The sequence below is a fragment of the Fukomys damarensis genome, unplaced genomic scaffold (assembly GCF_012274545.1).
Source record: "Fukomys damarensis isolate Sample0158 unplaced genomic scaffold, DMR_v1.0_HiC HiC_scaffold_22, whole genome shotgun sequence".
In the NCBI taxonomy this organism is placed as follows: domain Eukaryota; kingdom Metazoa; phylum Chordata; class Mammalia; order Rodentia; family Bathyergidae; genus Fukomys; species Fukomys damarensis.
This window is the reverse complement of record NW_022900934.1, coordinates 3,938,057-3,943,660: the sequence shown is the minus strand read 5'-3', so window position 1 is coordinate 3,943,660 and position 5,604 is coordinate 3,938,057. Positions and strand designations below refer to the sequence as shown.

The 5,604-nt window shown below is 42.1% G+C and overlaps 1 long non-coding RNA gene across 1 annotated transcript; it reads left to right on the top strand.

Annotated features, from left to right (window-relative positions):
• The first annotated feature begins 7 nt into the window (after positions 1–7).
• LOC117287255 lies at positions 8–5,362 on the top strand. The gene is made up of 3 exons (XR_004518494.1): positions 8–1,988; positions 3,111–3,200; positions 3,707–5,362. It is a non-coding gene; the product is annotated as an uncharacterized LOC117287255 (long non-coding RNA).
• The last annotated feature ends 242 nt before the right edge of the window (positions 5,363–5,604 follow it).

Below are 5,604 nucleotides of genomic sequence, written 5' to 3'. Positions count from 1 at the left end.
CCCCCCCCCCCCCCCCCCGCCGCCTCACTCGGGTAGAACGGCGTTAGCTGAGAGCCACAGCGACGCGTCTGCTCAGAGTGGACACCACCCAGCAACGCAGCTCATTTCTCCATGAGTGAGCTGAGGGTTTGCGTCAAGATGGGAAGCACGCGTGGGGTTATTGGGGGAGCTTGAAAGAAAGATGGGGGTGTGAATTGAGCGTGGAAATATTTCTGTTCATTCTGGAGACGAAATTCAGAGTCATTAAAAAACTGGCTTGGTCGGAGTAATCTCCTTCCTGAGCAGAAGTTGTAAATACATCTCAAAATGCCTCTCTGGTGAAATGCTGATAGTTTCTACGTGTTGCACTAATGGCCAATGCTCGTGTATGGTCAAACACCACAAGCACGTTCGGCTCCTGTACCTGCTGCTGTTCCCGTGAGACCCTTGAGACCCTTGAGACCGTTGGTCCCCCCACCCCAGCTCTTGCAAAAGAACACTGTGTTAAAAGTCAATAGAACAGTCTCTCTGTAATGAGTCATTTTTTGAGGGGGAAAATTCCACTTATTTTCCTCTGATTCTTTTTGTCATATTGTGCTCTGAGCAATTTCAATTAGGAGGGTTACATTTTAGTAATCTGTGCGGCTTGAATTGATGCCTGCTCCTCGTGACGGGAGCCTTTTAGACTTCCTCCAGAAGCTTCAAGGATACAAAACTAATTGGAGTTTTGACGCTGTTTTACATCTCAGTAATTTTATTTTGGGGGCTTGGTGTTACTTCGCTGTCAAATTAAATCAGCGCCTGTGTTGTGCAAATCTGAACAGCACAGATAAAATCCCTCAGTATTCCAAGCCATTGCGCCCCTGTGCCGAAGAAAATAGCAGATCGACGTCAGCCAACCCACTGAGCCGAGCCTCAGGTTTCCTGCCGTCCTCTCTCTCTCCTTAAATGGGAAAGGAAAGACTTAAAGAAGTTTACACTGCTGCATTTCAATAAAATTTTGTACTTGCTTTTGGTATGGTTTTGTACAATTTGAAATTTATAGCCAAGCTCTTTTGGCTTAACTTTGGGGTGATGATGCTCACACGACTCCTTGTACTTCAAAGGCAAGGCACACATCTGAACATAATTTAGTAAGTCCGTGCCTGTGATTAAGTATGGTCCAACTTCGATATCTTCATGGGAATTTTCCAATTTTGGTGTTAGCCATAGAAAACTTTACCACAAGACAGGCTTCCCTTAGTTACTTAGCACATGTACGTGGTCATTTCATACACACCGAGAAATATCCTAGCTAATAACCACATACAAAGGGAGGTAAGAAAGGACTCTCAACACAAATTTAGTATTCTTTAAAAACCAAACCAAAGCAAAGAGATGATTCTTTACCCTTTGGAAGATCTGCACCGTTGTACTGAGAGAGGCAGTGTAGGAAAGCAGCCAAGATCTAGAGGGGACAGATGAAACCCTGGATGCCTTTGCCCTGGACATCATAGAGAAGACTGTCCCTGTACCCCAGTTTCCTTACCTAAGAAAGATGATCATGATAAGCTGAATGAAAGTCCCACCAGGTTCCAATGCTGGTGAGAGTTAATCACAGAGAACTTACCCTTCCATTTCAATACATGGGCTCCTTGGCTTGGAGATGTTCGCCAAGGAAAACCATTGCCTCAGGAATCTTGCATGAGAGAAATTTGGGTGGGGATTGTGAGGAACTGAAGCATAGCCACCTTCAACAAATTACTGCTATGCAGAATGTGAGTTTAATGAAGCTCCATCTAAGTTTTCTCCAGAGTCCCAGACTTCAGGGTGTAGTCCTACAGCTTATAAATGTTGGCTCGCAATTCAAAAAGTAAAAAGCGAAACCAGAACACCGATCTGTGAGCGGAAGAAAACATACTTGGCTACCTTTTCCACTTTTTCTTGGAAGACACTGGTGTCAGGGGTAGAAGAGTACCCTCCAGATCATTCTTCCCTAAATTGTCAACTGGACCATTGAACCCAAATCAGTAAGTCATAGCTCTAAATAACTGTGATGCAGGATAGCCATGGAAACTCTGTCCTCCTATGAGCCACCACGGTGGATGCCATGGCCAAACCTTGAACCAACACGGCAGAATGTTGAGTTCCATTTCCTTAACAATCTGTGTCACTTGTAGAGGTAGGCATTTGTCATCCTGCGTCGCTTGGCCATTTGGCTACTATGTGGCAATGTTCCCAAGTGAACCGTACTTTTATCAACATGAATATCTGAAAAGCTGTATTTCAATGGATTTTAAAAAATTGACCCTAGGGGAGTGGCTATAGAAGGTATCCTAAGGTAAAATTTCTGTGCGTTTTTTGTTGTGGGCTTTTTGTTTTGTTTTTTGGATAGGGTCTAGCTAAGTTGCCCAGGGCTGGGCTTGAATTCACAATCCTCATCTCAGCCTCCCATGTAGCTGGGACTGCAGAAGTATGCTCCTGGGTAACATTTTTTTTTCCCCCAATGGAGAATTCTTTTGTAAAGCAACAATCTCTGATTTCTATAAACCTAATTTTCCTATGGGTTTTCTTAAAGTGAAATGCAATTACAGGAATACATTTGAAGGGTTACACCAGCAATCCATAACCCAATATGAGGTATGGAAAATAAAATTTCAGTATTATCAATTAATCACTGCAGTTTTACCTGCTACAAGTGTGTACTGTGTGATGGTTAAGGGAAAAGGAATTTTATTTTAGAACAAGGCAAGCCAGAGTTGAAAGACCAGAGATTTTCTCTTTTCCCCAGTTCTGTTAATTTTATTGTATTTCAGCTAAGGCTCTTCACAAACTGGTGCCTCAGCTCCCTGTGGAGAATAGTGCTAGGGATTGTGGGCATAGACTGCAGTGAGGGGCCCTTTGGATCCTTCACCATGCTTTTGAGGCATGGTGTGCAAGTACCATCTCACATAAGACATGCGGAGGAGAGCACCCTCACGTCCTCCCCTAGCAACATAAACTATTAACGGACTCTTCACGTCATGTCCAGGTTCGGGACAACCTGGTCCACCTTGTTTTAAAGCATGATGAAGAATGTCTCACCCTTCCTGTTAGATATAATCTTTGGGATTCTAGATAAAACTAATATTCCCTTGGTTCATACCTTACAGTAACCAGGAGAAACTGTGATTCATTTGCAAGTCATCCAAAGGATGGGTGGAACGTTTCTGAGCTCACAGGAAAACATGGCTAGTTGCTTGGTGAGTAGCCTAGAGCAAGCTGGACATTCCCTTCCTAAAATCTCCCTTCCAAAGCTGAGATTGGAAGAGTAGCCTTGCAGAGTGCATTGTGACCACAGTCCTTGGCATGAAAGATAAATGATTTGCAGCCTCATGCCAAAAAGTATTTCCTTGCATTTACATTCTTTACTTAGAAGATCACATTATTCATTTTTTCCCCTAGCATAGAAATTTGCATTTTACACAAAATTTGCCTTGGTGCAGCAGATTTTTATAGTTATGGAAACTGTCATCATTATGGGAATGTGCTGCTGCTCAATTCCCCAGACATAATTTAATACGGGGAGGAGAAAATGGCCTGCCTGGCTCTATGGGTGATCATATTTCTACTACTATAGCAGGCAGGGCGTGGGTGTTTTTCTTCACTCCAGTTGTTATTCCCATTGTTTGTGTGAGAGAGACACGTTGGCTTTTAAAACACTAAATTTCTCCACCTTTAAGCACAATTTCTTATCTTTATCTTTCAGAACTCATTAAATATTGGTGTCAGGATATGGAGAATCTGGTGTGCTAGATCCACCTGGAATGAGTCTTTTCACCCATGCTTTGCACCTGTGTGAGAATATACATAGTTTGGTCTGAAGAGCACTGGGAGACATTAGTTCACCATTGGAAGAGACAGAGACAGGGAAAATCACCAGCTGCTGTCACTTGGAGCTCTTGAGGGTGACCGACGCTCACATATGCAGTCAACTGTTGGGACTTCCTACTCTACCACTTGTTCAGAATCAGGGAAGCCATTAGCTTCTTGGTTGTTGAAATTTACTTCTTTATGTGGTTGAACTATTTTGTTTTGGTAAAATAAAATTTAAAGTAAAAATCACTTATGCAACTTGTTAATATTTTAACCGAACAACTAATATTTTGTAAAATTTGGATATTTGATTATTCCTAACTAGTGGACCAGACAACCCATCCGCCATATTGGTATCCCATTCTGCTTGACAAAAGGATTAGGAAATAGTGAATTATCACATTTTCTTGAGCTGTTTCTTTTTCTCTTGTGCTTTATTTGTCATTGTGTTCCATTTTATAGTTTGTGACATAGAAATGTGTTTTAAAATTCTTAAAATGTAAGTAAACTTGGAAGCCACACGAGGGCACTATCCACAGTGCAATAATCCAAAACTTTCCCCCTTGGAGATGAGGTTTCTTGAGTATTTAATATTATTCACCAACAGAGAAAATGTCCTTACCAAGATTGCACCTCCTTATGAAGATAACTTATGTATTCTTTGCAAGAACAAGTAGACTTACTTTACAACCCAGCACAGTACTCTTCTGTGTATCTCTACCTCTGGAAGACACATGAAGTCAGTGAGGGCCTGGTGCACTGGAAGAAAAAGTGGGAATGAGAACTTGAAAGGAACAAACATACTAATTGGTGGGCTGTAATTGCTTTGTTCCTAACTCAGTAACCTCTAATAATAATAATTTCATCCATGTCTCTAAACATCAGTCTTTGGCAGGACATCTTACTGCTTTTTGCCATATATACCATGTTTTCCCATAATAAGACTGGTTCTTACATTAAGTTTTGCTTCAGAAGATGCAAATAGGCCTTATTTTCATGTATAACAACCCATATTCCTGTCATGTCCTTTCTGGAGCATCGTCCTAACTCTCTGAAGCTCGAATTCTAGCCCGAACTTCTTGTGCCTCCATTTCCTATAGAATCATTGGCCCCAGTGTCTCATGTCCAGCAATAAAGAATTCCTTAAATGAGTGCTTCTTGTCCGTGCAGCCTGCGGGTAGCGTACTGGCAACCCAGCTGTCAGTGATTTTATATCATGCATTCTTCGCCCATGCCGTGACCTCTTGCAGGCTGGGTTTAACCAAGTTTCCATTAAATCAAGCGTTAAGTGAAGACGTACCCGACAGGAGCGGCCACGAGAATGATGACAGCCAAGAAGGATGCGGCCACACAGATGTGATGAATAATCGCAGGCACCAAAATTCAGAAAGTGTTTATTTCACACGAGTGCCCTAAGCATGTCCATGATAACGCACAGCATACGCAATGATGAAGCTTCGTGCTGGGCCCAACCCCAGCTGTTTGTGGCCGCACGCTCACGTCATCCACGAGTTGTGTCTGCACTCCGGCGGGTCAGCAGGCAATAAATCCCGAGTTCATGTTTGCGTGGTGCTTCCCTCCCTTCCTGTGGTACTTCGGTATTTAGAAAGACCTGTAATTTATATTATAGTTTAAGCATTAATGTCAAAAATTTATTCATATTTAATTATTTGTTATCTATTCTACAATAATACTTTCTATTTAATGATATATTGATATTTGTAATCGCATCCATCTGTTGCGTGCCATCAGGGAGGTACTAAATGTGTCCAGATGAGAGATAATGTTAAC